Genomic DNA, 16,683 nt, shown 5'->3' with positions numbered 1-16,683 from the left:
ATGGAACAGCAAAAGCACACTTCTGTCTCTCTGGCCTACACCAGACTATTTTCAACAGATATATTTGTGTCTGAAAAATCAGGGAGACACTATTATTATTTTAATACAGCAAAAAATGCCAAAAACAGGATAATAGAGATGTTTTACCGTGGAACATCAAAACCACAGTAATAATTTACTGGTGTATACCAGGCTTTTTAAAATATATATATATTTTCGGCTGAACAGTGAGCGACACACTCAAACTGTTTTTTTTAGATACAAATGGCCCAAAAGTGGATAATACAGAGGTTTGTACCGTGGAACTGCAAAACCACACTTGTATTTCTCGGGCCTACACCAGACTATTTTCAACAGATATATTTGTGTCTGAAAAATCAGGGAGACACTATTTTTTTTTTTTTTTTTACAGCAAAAAATGCAAAAAGCAGGATAATAGAGATTTTTTACCGTGGAACAGCAAAAGCACACTTCTGTCTCTCTGGCCTACACCAGACTATTTTCAACAGATATATTTGTGTCTGAAAAATCAGGGAGACACTATTATTATTTTTATACAGCAAAAAATGCCAAAAACTGGATAATAGAGATGTTTTACCGTGGAACATCAAAACCACAGTAATAATTTACTGGTGTATACCAGGCTTTTTAAAATATATATATATTTGCGGCTGAACAGTGAGCGACACACTCAAACTGTTTTTTTTAGATACAAATGGCCCAAAAGTGGATAATACAGAGGTTTGTATCGTGGAACTACAAAACCACACTTGTATTTCTCGGGCCTACACCAGACTATTTTCAACAGATATATTTGTGTCTGAAAAATCAGGGAGACACTATTTTTTTTTTTTTTACAGCAAAAAATGCAAAAAGCAGGATAATAGAGATTTTTTACCGTGGAACAGCAAAAGCACACTTCTGTCTCTCTGGCCTACACCAGACTATTTTCAACAGATATATTTGTGTCTCAAAAATCAGGGAGACACTATTTTTTTTTTTTTTACAGCAAAAAATGCAAAAAGCAGGATAATAGAGATTTTTTACCGTGGAACAGCAAAAGCACACTTCTGTCTCTCTGGCCTACACCAGACTATTTTCAACAGATATATTTGTGTCTGAAAAATCAGGGAGACACTATTATTATTTTTATACAGCAAAAAATGCCAAAAACACGATAATAGAGATGTTTTACCGTGGAACATCAAAACCACAGTAATAATTTACTGGTGTATACCAGGCTTTTTAAAATATATATGTATTTGCGGCTGAACAGTGAGCGACACACTCAAACTGTTTTTTTTAGATACAAATGGCCCATAGAACTGCAAAACCACACTTCTATTTCTCTGGCCTACACCAGACTATTTTCAACAGATATATTGGTGTCTGAAAAATCAGAGGCACACCTTTTTTTGGGGGGGGGGGGGCACCAAAATGTTAATAAAATGGGTATTTGTACATTGTGAAGGAGGAAATAAAAAGAGGATTTAGATTAAAAAAAAGGATTTTTCCTGGCCCCCGGGACCTGGAGCTAAGTCCATCAATTTCAGCAACAGGAGCAGCACACAGGACTGTAATGCAGCGTTTGCTGGTATAACCACTGCGTCTCCTATACAGCCTGCCTGCCTGCCTGCCTGATATACCTGGGATGGATATTAGTCCTGAGAAGGACTGTTTGTTTGATCTGGCAACCTTTACAGACCCTACACTAACTATTTTGCAGGATATATCTCTCCCTAAATCAGCAGCGCTGTCCATATACTGTCTGATCCGGAGTGACTGTGTCCAAGATGGCGGCGCCCGGTTTTAAATACTCGAGGTGACGCTGTGCGGCCAGCCAATCACTGTAATGCCCACAAACAACATGGCTGTGGCATTACAGTGACTGGCTGGCAATCCCTGCATGTTCATTGGCTCTGTAAAGAGTGCCAAACATGCAGGGCGGAGACCCGAGCACCCGCCCGAGTAACCCGGAAATGCTCGGTGCTCGCCGAACATCCCGAGTAGCGTGATGCTCGGGCGAGTACCGAGCAGTGTCGAGCATGTTCGCTCAACACTAACAACCAACTGTCCATAGGGACAGTGGTTTTCTGGTTTCAGGTAGAAATAATAGTAGGAGTTTTTTGAGACTTAAAATAGTTTTCAAAGAATCACCCATAATAATAAGGTATAGAATCGATCACATAAATGCAGATCTTTTTCTTTTTACAGTGATTTGGCTTTATTTTTGTGAAATCAGAAAATCAGTTATAAGCATTTTACTCATGTAGTGAATATAAAGGGGCCAGGTTTTTATCGTACTATAACTTAATATAGTTTGCTCTGTAAACTAGATATTATTCATAGACTTTTTTATGCCAATCAAGGTTAAAATAGGTAACATATTCAGATAAAACATCAATTTTATATCTTTCCATTATTTATGATCTTGTCACTGTTTTTTTATATTTTTGCTTCCATAGTCTGGAACATAGTATTTATGTCATGGAAGCATCTGCAAAATTTATAACTCTGAGCATTATATTGTCTGCATCTAAATAGTGACTGCTCGCTAGGTGGATTTAAAGTATACATCTAAATCTACAACTGACCCATAAATTAAAGCTTTTTTTATCTCGACATTTTGTGATGCTATGGGAAAATAGCTGCTCATTGTTAGCATGTTAAATGTGCAATATACTCAGATTAACCTTATAAAAATAGTTTTTAAAGGGATTTTCCACTTTTAGAAACATGGACACCCAACCAATCAGATAGTAATAAAAATATAGAGAAAGTATTGGCCAGCATAAGCTCTGTCCTGCTTCTCAAGTGTCTGTGTTTTGGCTGCAGCCAATCACTGAGCTCAGCAGTGTGTGATATCAAAACAAAAGAGACACTGAGCTCAGTGATTGGCTGCAGAGCTGATTCATGCTGAAGTCGTGACATCACTTCTGCAGTCAAAACACAGACACTCAAGAAGCACCAGGTAGTGCAATGTGGACCAAGGAGGATGAATAGTATCTCAATTTCCTCTTTTGACCACTATGTGATTGGTTGAGGGACACTTTTCTAAAAGTACAAAACCCCTTTAAGCGCTGTTCATATCAGGTGTCATTATCAAGGTGTAACTATAAGGTATAAAGTCCTTAGAAGCCCAAAAGGTCCACTTGCCATGCATGAAATCAGTGGAATAAATATCACATGAGAGTTGGGCCAACTTGTTGCAGCTTTTGACCTTTTTTTGATCAAAACCTATTTCCATAGATCATTAGTATAGGTCAAGGTTCCTTAAGCTCTGTTGCAAAACAAAAATGTCAAAGCTGTCATGACTTGAACAAACAAGACAAACAAGAATGTTGTGACAATAATGTGAACTGAGCCTAAAGAATTCATAGTACATACTGTACATTGCACAGAGCAAAGAAGAAATACAGAGACAGAGGCTTTTATCTGACCTACTGTTCTTATCATATGTGTAACAATAAAAAACTAACAGGAATTTCAAATCGTCTGTCTCGAGACAATAAGTAATGCAGAAGAAGAGTTATTACCAAAACTACTTGCCTGTAGTAATCAATACTTTAGACCACAGAAATACTGTTTTTAGCTGTTTCACACAGTCATTTTTATGGCTATATTTTATAGTCCCTATTAAGGCTTTACCCCTTACAATTCTCCTAAACTGAATTTCGAATACTATAGGTGTTATGCATGGGTCTATGACAAAAATTATATGCATTTATATTGGGGGAAGAAGAGCTGGGAACTTTTATAAGTGGATGAGAACATAATTCCAGATACTATATTAAAACACATACAGTATAAACCAATAACATTGATATTAAATGAACACAATTCAAGATTAAATAATCCGAGCTTTTCCTAAAAGACAAATTGTAAAGATGACATAACAGTACTTCTATGATGTGGTACATATTGATAAATGGGATTTGAAGTAGATTATCAATTTAGCTGCTGCTGGCATAAGATTATAAAGGGGTTGTCAGAAAAAAATTACAAACTCAGCCATATTGTTATTCTCCTGAACCCAGCAAAGGCTGCTCTGTGGTCTCCGAAGAGGCATAACTGCTGCAGAGTGTAATTGGTTGCAGCAATCTGGTGACCCGAGCAGTGCCCCATTGAATGTTTTATGATTGCGTTCTGCTCAAAGTCACCTGACGCTGCAGCCAATAGTAGGCCACAGCAGTTCAGGGCAGAGGTCGTGGGCAAGGTACTTGTCTTCCACACCCCGACATGTTACTTGAAAATGAGTGTCCTGGCTGGGTATGTGGACTTTAGATATCTTGGCGATTCGCCTTTGCAGACGGCATAGTGCCATTGTAATCGGCTGGCTAGGACTGGATGTTACGGAGTTAATTAAGGGAGACCACAGTTCAAAAAAAACCTTTTTTCTACTAAAAAATAATTTAGTAGGAACTATGTACAGCAGATTGTAGGTATACATCTTCATGGACGTTTCTTTAGTAACATGGAACATCATCACACATTTCCTTCTCCTTCTGGAATCACTCTGTCTTTCTCCGTTACTATTTCTTCTCTTAACATAGCCTAGCACACTACTTAGGGAGCTTCCCTTTATGCTCAATAATGTCACTACAGTCTAGTAAACAAGAGTATTAAGCTCCAACCCACAGTATTGCATCCTTCTCTCCTTAGGAGAGTTTCTGTGCCAATATGGCAGCTACTCTGCTTCCTTTTCTACTGATGCCTCCTAACTACCACACGAGGCATTTTCCCTTCTTCACACTTTCCTTTCTCTGCTACATTCTGTTACCTTTTCTGGCTCAAAACTCATATTGTCCAGCTAGGCTTCCTGCCTCAGGCCCCGATATTTCTTCCTTCTCTCTATCTCTGTTCTGACTCTGGATTGCTACTCGTTTCTCTTTCAGTTGTCTCTTCTCTGCAGAGTCTTACTATCTGCCTCACTCTTCTCCCTCTTGCCACAGGGACACCCAATACATTCGGTTCTGCTAACTAGTCAGACCAGGTCTGCTAAAGCTGCATGCTGGTCCCTATCTAAATCACTACTAGGAAGTCATATCCTGTATCCCCATGTAGCTCCTCCCATTCTGGACTAGTCCCAACTCTTAACTCTATGTATGCCTTCTAACTATCTGTTGCTGGGCAGAACATAACTTTATCACATGACCATGAAGATTACTAAATATGGAATGTAGTAAATGTGCAAAAAAAACAAAATGCATTATTTCAACACATATTCTTCAAGGAATGTGCATAGCATCTCCACTTCCTTACAGGTGGAGTGACATTATTGTATATCTTATATATACTTACCTTGTAATGTCTTCACATCCGGATCCGTCCAGATGTGTCCGGATCCCAGAATTCCAAGCAGCGGAAGTTTGTCGACCGCTATATTGGGACACCCAAGTGATGGGTGTCTTAATATGGAAACCGCTGGTGGTACCAGCCTCTTGCACGGTACCACCAGCGGAACACCGCTGCCGGGATCAGCCGAATAAATCACTGACCGCCGCCATCTTTGTACCGGAGGAGCACATGCACAGTTTTAATGTGACCGCCGCTATCTGCCTGCACAAAGATGGCGGCGGTCTGATTTACTGCGCCTGTGCTAATTCACATAGAGAACACATGAGGGAAGAAAACAGCACAGGGGTGGAGAGAGAGAGCAGACAAGGGGGAGAGCAACTGGGGTACACAGGTCAAAGAAGAGATCACATGAGAGGAGAAGACAGCAGATGGGGAGACAGAAAGTGCACAGGGGAGAGAGAGACAGAGCACAGTGGAGAGACAGCTCAAATGGGACAGCACATTAGGGGAGAATACAGCACAGGAAGGAGAGAGACAGCAGACAAGGGGGATAGCACATGGGGTAGACAGGTCAAAGAAGAGATTAGAATAAAGGAGAAGAAATGGAGTGATTATATCAAAAGCTAAATCTTTATTAATTACACAATAATCATCAAGTATATATATATTCCACAATACATAGCATTTAAAAGATAGGGGAAGAAGGGGGTCAGGGGAAAAGCAGCAATGAAGCACCTATAGCCACCCCCATACGTCCATGACATGTGTATAGGTGTGGAGTGGGTGCTCCTGAGGTAAGGAATTAGCAGCAAGTAGGTAAGGAAACCAGGGAAAGTGAATTATAACATCATAATTAGGACATTTGAACCATCCACTTCTTGCTTTTGATATAATCACTCCATTTCTTCTCCTTTATTCTAAACTGTTCTTTGGAGTGGAGCTTATGCTGACCGTATGTGTGCACATATGGATTAACAGCTATGTTGGCCCTTGTGCATTTAAATAAGGCTATTGTATGTTTTCAGGTCAAAGAAGAGAGCACAGACGGGAGAAGTCAGCACATGGGGGAAAGAGAGAGTGGATAGGTGGGTGAGCACATGGGGGGAGAGATTCTCAATGCTGCAAAGCCTGCCCCCATCGTGACATAACCGCCCTCCCGATGTGATAGCATCGGGCCTCCATCTAGCTTTAATATATTCTTCTAATACCCTTACAGGGGAAGGTAGCATGGTTTTAAAAGTTCCTATTCTTAAGGGGAAACTGTGTACCATGACTAATAACTAGGGTTGAGCGAGTATGTTCTGTCTGAGTATGCTCGAGCCGAGCTTCGAGTATTTACAGCTGCTCGGTGATATGGTTGAACGGCTCCCGTGTGCATGATTTGCAACTGTTTGACAACTTTATTACATGTATTACATGTGAGGAACGTGTAAGAAATAGACATTCCTCACATGTAATAAAACTGTCAAACAGTTGCAAATCATGCACACGGGAGCTATTCAACCATATCACCGAGCAGCTGTAAATACTTGAAGCTCGGCCTGAGCATACTCGGCGAAAGGGTTAATAGAACATACTCGCTGAATACTAGTAATAACCTATTTTAGCACTTATGTAAAAGGAAGGCAGAAGGGAGATAAGGATGTGTGCATTAAATTATAACCTTTTTTAAGCCTTGTTAAAATAAACATAGAATACTTTTAAAGACAAATTAATAAAAGTATGTCTACACCGGAAGACAGGGAAGAGAGTGTACCTGTCTCTTGGCACATGCTTAGGATATGAGATTTCAAGAGCTATTCTGTACAGATCCACACTTGGAGGGAAAAATCTTCAATAAAAATTGATCTGCAGTGTGGATTTAAACCCAGAGCATATCAATTTAAGCCACAGATTTTCATTTAGATTTCATCCTTTGCAATTCATAGGTTGAAATTTGCTGCAAATCCGTGACAAATTCACATGTAGAGTAAACATTGTATACAATATCCCCAATAAGTACCTGTATTGAGAATTGCTAATACTACCTTGGCAGACTAATTTCAACCTTTTAAAATAAACATTTAGTAAACTCCATTAAGTAAAACTCTAAATGTGGTATGTACAGGACACTATGATTATATGAAGAAAACTTTAGCATATAAGCAACTGTGATGATGAGGTAATAAATAGATACAGAGAGTCCTATGGGTGTTCAGAGACTAAAAGGTCAAACTCAATCCAGTTTTTGCATTTTAAAATATGTTCTGCACGAGATCGGGAATCTGCCTGGTCTTGAAAATGTCAGAGGATCCTAGCTGATTAGGTAAATAATGAATGAACGTAAAGTCTGAATCTAATTGATCCCAGATATGATTTATCATATATAAGATACTGTTAGCCTTATATTTATCTTAAAATCTGTGAAACTGAGTGACTAGCAATCAAGTACATGAAAAAGTAAATGGCATTTTTGACTCCTCATTAAAGGGTTGTCTGAAGTTCCTATGTTCAGGAACCACTCCACTGTCTCCCAGCTTCCTGTTTCCTGGGGAGTGGTGTGCTCCAAAAATTGACAATTCAGACCAATGATATAGCTGAGTCGTTGACCTAAGTTGCCCTCTCTCTAAGGATAAAAGCATGCAAGAAGAGGCAGCTTGGATTCTGTAGCATAATAGGAGCACAGGGGCACTGGAGATGACCGGATTCAGTGATCGCTTGCAAGCTGTATAACACACAGCTTGAAAGCACCTGCTGCTTGCTTTGGAGGCCAGCCTAAGGTTGCTGTTAACCTTGACAATTAGCTGAACACTGTAGAATTAAATATTCTTCAAATCTTGAGAACAGAGAGGATTTTTAATATGAGGTATATTGCAAAGTTGCTTGTTTCTACAAGCGCTTTGCAATTTTACTCATTTAATCAGATGAGACAACCTTTTTAAGTGTTACAGAAAAAAATGGCATCAAATTCACGATCCCATTGGCACAGTGTGTTAACTGACAATTTTAGGCTTAAAAAAAAGTTATCCAGCACAGCAAAAGTGAAATAAATTTGTAGACGTGTGCCTATTTCTCAATCTTTTTTTGTGAATGCTTCCTTGTGCCTCTTATCTATAGTAATATATTTCTAAGCATGTATTTCGCATTGTTCAGATGTGCTAACTTTGTTTTTATAACTGTAAATTTGGAGGTGGTGACTGCTTCCCTCTCATTTATAAACTTGTTCCTATCTGTCCAAGCAGAGGCGCAACTATGTGTCTGGTCCCCCCAAAAATCAGGCCATTTTTTTTTAGCAGTGCAGGTAACCAATCATTACTTCCTATGTCGTTCACAGTTGAGTGCATGAAAGACTTCACTGCGTGGGAGTGTCTGATGGGAGGTAAGATGAGTTTTTTTCTTGTGTTTTTTTTCAATTCAGCGGACACAGTGTGGCTAATATTATACTCAGGGGTCACAGTGGCGACCAAGATTACATCCAGGGGGCACAATGGCACAGTGGTGCCAAATATTATACTCAAATGGCACAATGGCAGCTAAAATTATATTCAAAGGTAAAGTTGAGCAGATCTTTTGAAATTCAAATTCTCTGGCCTTGCCAAATTTTACCTCAAAATTTGCTTTGCTGCAAATAAAGTCACACAAATCTCAATACTGGGAAACTTAGAATTGCTCGGAAAATACAAGTGGGGGAGAGGAGAGAGAGAACAAGAGAATGAGAGAGAGATAACGAGAGATAGAGTGAGAACAAGAGAGAGAAAGAAATTTAGCATGGCTAAATATATAAGCTATCTGACATATATTGATAGATTTTAAACTGAAAAGAGAAATACTAGTTCAAAGCAATAAGGTTTTATTTAAAGTCTCTAAAAGTGTGTTGCATTTGATCAATAGTGTCCATTAAAGTGAGAGTTCACATACTCTGCTGTATTAAGTGCATTGATTTATGCAGCTATGTAGGTTTGGTCAATGTCACCATTGCTAGACTAATGCTATCTTTCTCGTAAGTTCCTTTGTTCTACTGACATGCCTTCAATTCAGCAGTCCTTTTTCACAGACATGTTAAAAGCAAATTAGAGACAAAACCTAATAGAATAAATCAGAAAACTATGAATTATTTTGGTATAAAATATGAGAAATAAAAACATTACCTTGGGAACAAAACAAAAATTGCTTAGTGTGTATGTCTATGACGGACATCATTTTGATTTTTTATCTAATTAAGTAAAAAATTTGTGTAGATTAAAATTTAATAATATATCAATTAAATGCTTTACAATCTCTATATCCAGATCAGCAACTAACCAGGGATTCGGGTTAATAAGTAGGTGATATCGGGTCCAGCGGGGTAGATGTATGGTGCTGGGGGTTGGAGGAGAGAATTGAAAGTGTTGAATAGCTGTTTAGGGTTGTGAGACAGGGAGGATATGAGAGATGAAAAGTAGGTTTATCCTGCTGCAGTGAATGTGGACTTGAAAGTAGTGATGGACTGTTTGAATGTGATGCAAGGCTCATTGGAGTGGGATCTTTTTCATCTCCGCTCAGCAATCCTGGAAGCCCGCCTCAGTTGTTTAATCAGGCTGGTGTGCCAGGGTTGCCTGTTGTGCGATTTTTGGTATGTGTGAAGGGGGTGACCAATTCGAGAGCTGCAGCTGTTGTGGTATTATATAAAGTGGCAGCAGCATCTGCATTGTGTATGGAACTTATGTTTGCGAGAGGGAGAAGGGATTAAGAGAGAGAATGTAGATCAAAGTGTTTAAGATTTCTGCAGCAGTGAGGAGGAGAAAAGAAAGTGTTAGTTGGGAGCAGAAGAGGGCATGAGGTGGCTGTCTGTGTTTGGAGACACAGGATTGTATGTTGAGGAACAGATCCAGTGAGATGGATGGGGAGGATGGAGGGAGCGATGACCAGTTCATTACTAGGTGTAGGAATTAGGATACGTCATTTTTATCTAATTAGGTAAAAAAAATTGTGTAGATTAAAATGTAATAAATAATACAGGTGCATCTCACTAGATTAGAATATCATCAAAAAGTTAATTTATTTCAGTTCTTCAATACAAAAAGTGAAACTCGTATATTATATAGTCATTACAAACAGTGATCTATTTCAAGTGTTTATTTCTGCTAATGTTGATGATTATGGCTTACAGCCAATGAAAACATAAAAGTCATTATCTCAGTAAATTAAAATAATTAACAAAAAACACCTGCAAAGGCTTCCTAAGCTTTTAAAAAGGCCCCTTAGTCTGTTTCAGTAGGCTCCACAATCATGGGGAAGACTGCTGACTTGACAGATGTCCAGAAGGCAGTTATTGACACACTTCACAAGGTCCCAGAGTTCCAATCTTCATTTGGAAATCAAGGTCACAGACTCTGGAGGAAGAGAGGCACACAATCCAAGCTGCTTGAGGTCTAGTGTGAAGTTTTCACAATCAGTGATGGTTTGGGGAGCCATGTCATCTGCTGGTGTAGGTCCACTGTGTTTTATCAAGACAGCGCAGCCGTCTACCAGGAAATTTTAGAGCACTCCATGCTTCCCTCTGCCGACAAGCTTTTTGGAGATGGAAATTTCATTCTTCAGCAGGACTTGGCACCTTTCTGCACTGCCAAAAGTACCAATACCTGATTTAAAAACAACATTATCACTGTGCTTGATTGGCCAGCAAACTCGCCTGACCTTAACCCCATAGAGAATCTATGGGGTATTGTCAAGAGGAAGATGAGAGACACCAGACCCAACAATGCAGACGAGCTGAAGGCTGCTATCAAAGCAACCTGGACTTCCATAAAACCTCAGCAGTGCCACAGTCTGATCGCCGCCATGCCATGCCACATTAATGCAGTAATTGATGCTAAAGGAGTCCCAACCAAGTATTGAGAGCATTTACTGAAGATACATTTCAGTAGGCCAACATTTCGGATTTTAAAACATTTTTCAAACTGGTGTTATAAAGTATTCTAATTTACTGAGATAATGACTTTTGTGTTTTCATTGGCTGTAAGCCATAATCATCAACATTAACAGAAATTATCAGATCACTCTGTTTGTAATGGCTCTATATAATATTTGAGTTTCACTTTTTGTATTGAAGAACAGAAATAAATTAACTTTTTGATGATTTTCTAATTTTGTGAGAAGCACCTGTATATCAATGAATGCATTACAATCTCTATATCCAGATCAGCAACTTTTTTTAATTAGTTGCTGTTGCATAGTGTGCATATATACATCTATATAAAAAGTTGAAGACCTTATTTCAAATATTACTATTGGTGTTTGGTGCCATGGGTAGGTCAGATGTAATAGACAGACGCTCTGGATCTGGCTGTAGAAGGTCACTGCACTTGGCATTGCAGACACCTTTCTAATACTTCTTCCTTTAAGACCCAGCGGTGACCTCCCTCCTACTGCTGACTGACACATCCTTGCATGGGAGTTAAAAACTCTAAGTTTGCTCCAGGCAATTGCTGGTGAAACTTCTTTGTTCCTTTGTGCATTCTTGGAGCACTAGCTGTTGGCTGGCTTCTTCTCTGGTGCCCTTGGAGGACAGTTGGCGTTACTCCTCTGGTGTCTGCTCAAGGTAAGTTAATCCCCTTTGTTTGTCTACCTTGTTGTCTTTAGTTTGTAGTGGGGCCTGACCAGTGCTCATCCCTCACCCTCCCTATCTAGAGCTAAGCTCTAGGGATATACAGAGTTTAGGGTTTAGCGTCCTGCTTGACAATTGGTGTGGAACCAATATAGGGATGGTAGGGTAGGCAAGTGTTATTATCACCGGCCGTACATTAACAAAAAAAAAACAACTGACACATGGTTTTATTTGTGTGTGTTTTTTTTTCTTTTCCCTTGGTTCATAGATTCTGTTGCAGAGCAGGCAGAGCAGCTGCGCAGGCTGTCTCTGGAGATGACTGACCTCCACTATGAGATTCAGCAGTAGCAACAGCATCTGCAGGTTTCTAATGTAGGGGTCTCTGCGGGCAACCCAAAGTTGCCCTCTGGAAAGGTTTTCAGGAGGTAAGGACAAGTTTTTTGTGCTCGAGGAAGCTTGCAAACTGTATTTTAAAAGTCGTCCTTACTCCTCTGGAGAGGAGGAACAGCGAGTGGGAATTGTGATCTCACTACTGAAAGGAGATCCTCAATCCTATGCTTTCTCTTTGCCACAGGATTTGGTTTGTCTCCAGTCTGTAGTGTGTTTTTTTGGGGCTCAAGCCCTCATCTATGATTACCCTGACCGAATCTCCTTGGCTGATTCCAGGCTGCTTCACCTTCAGCAGGGAAATAGGTCAGTAGAGATGTACAGCTCTGAATTCCGTAGATGGGCAACTGATACAAAATGGAATGACCCAGCACTCAGAAGCCAATTTTGTCAGGGCCTTACTAAAAGGTTGAAAGATGCTTTGGCAGTGTATGAAACCCTTGGAGGCTACCATGTCTTTAGCCATACATGTTGATAGACGCCTTCGGGATAGGTGGGTTATTAGATCTGCCTAAGGGTCTCCACTTCCCCTTTCCCTAGTGTTTGGGCTTCCTCACCCTCTTGCCTTCATCTTACACTTAGTCTTTCCCACACCTTGCGTGACATTTTGCATGCCTATGTGACCTTTGGGTATGTGCACACGTTCAGGATTTGAAGCAGAAATTTCCTGAGCATTTTTGCATCTCCCTGGCAGAAAAAAATGCATGCGGATTTGTGGCACCCCAGGGCTCTGGTTACCACAGTAATAGCAATATTACGTCTGTGAGCAGGTGGGAGGTCTCCTGGTCAGGAATCCTAAGCATGCCACACCTCCTGCCCAGTCCTGGGAGGGGAAGAACTTCCCCTATATAAACTGGGGCTGAGGTGGGGTTAGAAAAAGAAAGAACACAGACAGAGACAGAGACACAGTCTGGTCTGGTGTGGATCAGTTACAGGGAAAATAAGAACAGGAGCTCTGTGGGAGCAGTGATAAAAGGAGTCCGGGACTGGAAGCTGTAGAGCTCGTCCGGACTGAAGAGATCTCACCGGACACGGAGTCCGAGGCTGTGGGGACTGTTCCATACCCAGCAGCAGAAACCGACCGGCAGGGGATTTCAGGTCCTCTGGCCAAGAAACCCGAAGGCACAGTCACACGCAAGGGACCAGCACCGCCGTCGTGGAGCAGAGGCTACCAGAAGGCCCCGAGTCACCGGCCATACGGGTGAGCACCACACGGTACACTCAGGGATGTGGGCTACTTTTACCCGCTTCTAGCAAGGTAGCCAAGAAGAGTACAGTTAGTTGGGGAGGCCTACAACTCCGCCTGGCCAGGGGAGATCCTGTCTGCTCACGGACTGACCAGACCCCGATCGCTAGCCAGTACTCCCGGGAGGGTCTACCTTTGCCACCAGTAAAGATCCTGAACTACACCGCACCGTCTCTGAGTGGTTCCTGGTGCCTGCGAGCAATTCTACTATCCCCATCATCCACGTCCGCTGCCCTGAGGCCATACCCCTCCCGTTGGGGGTTATACTACCCACGCTGCACAACTGTACCACCGGCCTCAGCGGTCTGCCCTGCAGCGGCGGTTTCGTAACCGCATTCAACGGGTGGCGTAGTCGAACAATATCACATCTGCCACTAAAAACATCGCCACTTAGTTTGACACCCTGGGCACGGACCGGGTCACCGCCACGAGGACTACCACCCCCAACAGATCCGGCTCCGGGTATTCCCCAAACATGGCCCAGGGGGCGCGTCAACTTTTGGCGTAGTCGGCAGGATTTCGTGCCCGCAACCACCGGGTACTGCGTGCCTGAAAAAGACTGTTAAACTTACCTGTGGTGAAGATTCCCGCCATCCGACGCCATCTTTTGCCTTCTTTCCGCCATCCGTGGAGTTTTCCCGCCATCCGACGCCATCTTTTGCCTTCTTCCCGCCATCCGTGGAGTTTTCCCGCCGTTGGATGCCATCTCGAGGACACCGCGCGGGAAGAAGAGGGGCGTGGACTCCGAAAGCGCGCGAGAACAGAAGCCCCGCCTCACGTCCGGACGTTGCGTAAGGTCCTGGAAGGAGCCCAGCAGACGCCGACGTCACAGGAGCGCGACGGAAGGTCCTCTACCCTGACGATCCACTGCGGAGCCGCGGTCTACGGAAGAGGATCATCGCAAGGTAGGCCACGGTCCACTAGGGGGGAGGAGGATGTCGGATACGGAGGAGAGCTTCACTGCCACAGCCACCGCCAGCACCACCGCTGCTGCGGTCATGCCTTTCACCATGCCCTACATCCCGGGGGCAGCCTGGCTACCCCAGTACTCAGGGGAGTCCCATACCCTAAATGACTTCAGAGAAAGGCTGGATAGCCTCTTCCAGGTGTACCCCCTCACAGAAGAGCAAAAAGTGAGCATCCTGGTGGCTCAATTAACAGGGGCAGCCCAAAGGGAGGTAAAGTCCTGGCCACTTGGGAGGAGGAGGACTGTCGCAGAGATACTAGCCCGGCTGAAGGACACCTTTGATACCCGTACCTCAGCCGAGATCAAGCTTAGATTCTACGGGTGCAAGCAGCGAGCACATGAGAATATAAGGGACTATGCACTAAACCTACAAGAGGCCCTGAGAGCCATTAAGCAGGCCGACCCTGACGGCGTGGGAAACGAAGACAAGCTGTTGACTGAACAATTTATAGAGGGTCTACATTGCAATGCCCACCGAACCCAGTTGCGAGCAATGGCCTTACAGGACCCTCATCTGGACTTTGCACAGTTCAAGGACAGAGCCATCCGGGTGCTCCGAGAACCGGCACCAGGTGCCGCTGTGACCCACAAACGCCCTGCTACCATTTACCACCAGGAGACGGCGCCCTTGTCGGCAGGGCCTGTGGGAGCTGATGCGCAGGCTTTAAACAATGACCCGGCTACAGACCTGCACCGTCAGGTCCAAGAGCTAACTAAAAGCGTTGCCGCGCTAACCTGAACTGTGCAGTCTTTACAGGTTTCTACTCCAGGGAAGATCCAGCTGGCATCCGGACCGGAGGATATCCCGTGGCGCCGACCAAGGAGGACCCCACCGGCCAGAGGAAGACCCAGCGACCGATACAACGAGGACGGACAACCCATCTGCCGCCGCTGCAATCAACCCGGACATATGGCAAGGTACTGTCCTTTAAACTGGCACAACCTGGGGTAGAGGGCCAACCCCTAGGAATAAGATCACCAGGCCCATCGAACTGGCGTGACAAATACGTGGAAGGACGTCCAGTCTTGCCTGTAGTACTGGATGGCATTCCTATGAGTGCCCTACTTGACACCAGGTCACAGGTCACCACCATCCCGTACGTGCTCTTCAAGCAGTACTGGAATGATTCGGATATAACCCGCTACCCAGACGACGACTTGAGTATCATCACCAGCAATGGTCAGCCCGTGCCACAGATCGGATTTAAAGAGATGACCATTAAAATCGGTAAAGTCGAACTGGCAGCACAGGGACTGATCATTGTGGACATTGACAAGCGCGAGAGTCACCCAAAGATAACTCTAGGAACTAAAGTGATTGAAAATTGTCTTGCAGAGGTGATTCTTATTTTACAGCAGGTTGCCAAGAACGCCAGCTCCGGCCAGCAGCGAGTGCTCCAAAAAGAGATCCGGGCACTGATGCGACGGCAACAGGTGGAACTCTCCGGTGGTGAGATTGGTAGCGTGAGGATGTGTGACCCTTTCCCTATTGCCATGCCCCCAAGAAGTGAAATGATGATTTGGTGCCGGGCAGCTATTGGTCTGAGAGGTAGAGATTACCAGGCAATATTAGAACCAGTCTACTCAGATAGTAGGCCCACCATTTTGACGGCACGGGGGGTGGTTGATGTACGCCATGGGAGGGTGCCCGTTCGCATAATAAATATCGGGAAGAGGGAAGTGTACCTGCCCCGGTATGCTACGCTAGCCAAATTGTATACCATCAACCAAAATTCTGTACAGTCCGTGGAACCCTTGCCTCCATCTCCTCCAGAGGAAGGTAACGGCTCTAAACAACAAATGGAGGACTGGTGTCAGCAACTGCATTTGGGTACTGACTCCACACCTGCTCACCAAAAGCAGGGAGTCTACCGGGTGCTCCAGGAATACGAGAGAGTGTTCAGTAAACACCCGCTAGACTTCGGGCGAGTGAAGGGAGTGGAACATCACATCCCCACGGGAGACCATCCTCCCATAAAGGAGAGGTATCGTCCCGTACCCCCTGCACACTACCAACACGCCAAGGGGATGCTTAGAGACATGAAGGAGGCTGGGGTAATCAGGGATAGCTGTAGCCCCTGGGCAGCTCCACTAGTCTTGGTTAAAAAGAAAGACAACACCATGAGAATGTGTGTAGATTACCGGAAAATCAACCGTATCACACAAAAAGATGCGTACCCCTTACCAAGGATAGAGGAGTCTTTGGCTGCTTTAAAATCT

This window comes from Phyllobates terribilis, unplaced genomic scaffold, assembly GCF_046119375.1.
Source record: "Phyllobates terribilis strain yellow unplaced genomic scaffold, ASM4611937v1 Scaffold_2__4_contigs__length_985480577, whole genome shotgun sequence".
Lineage (NCBI taxonomy): Eukaryota > Metazoa > Chordata > Amphibia > Anura > Dendrobatidae > Phyllobates > Phyllobates terribilis.
This window is presented reverse-complemented; position numbering follows the sequence as displayed.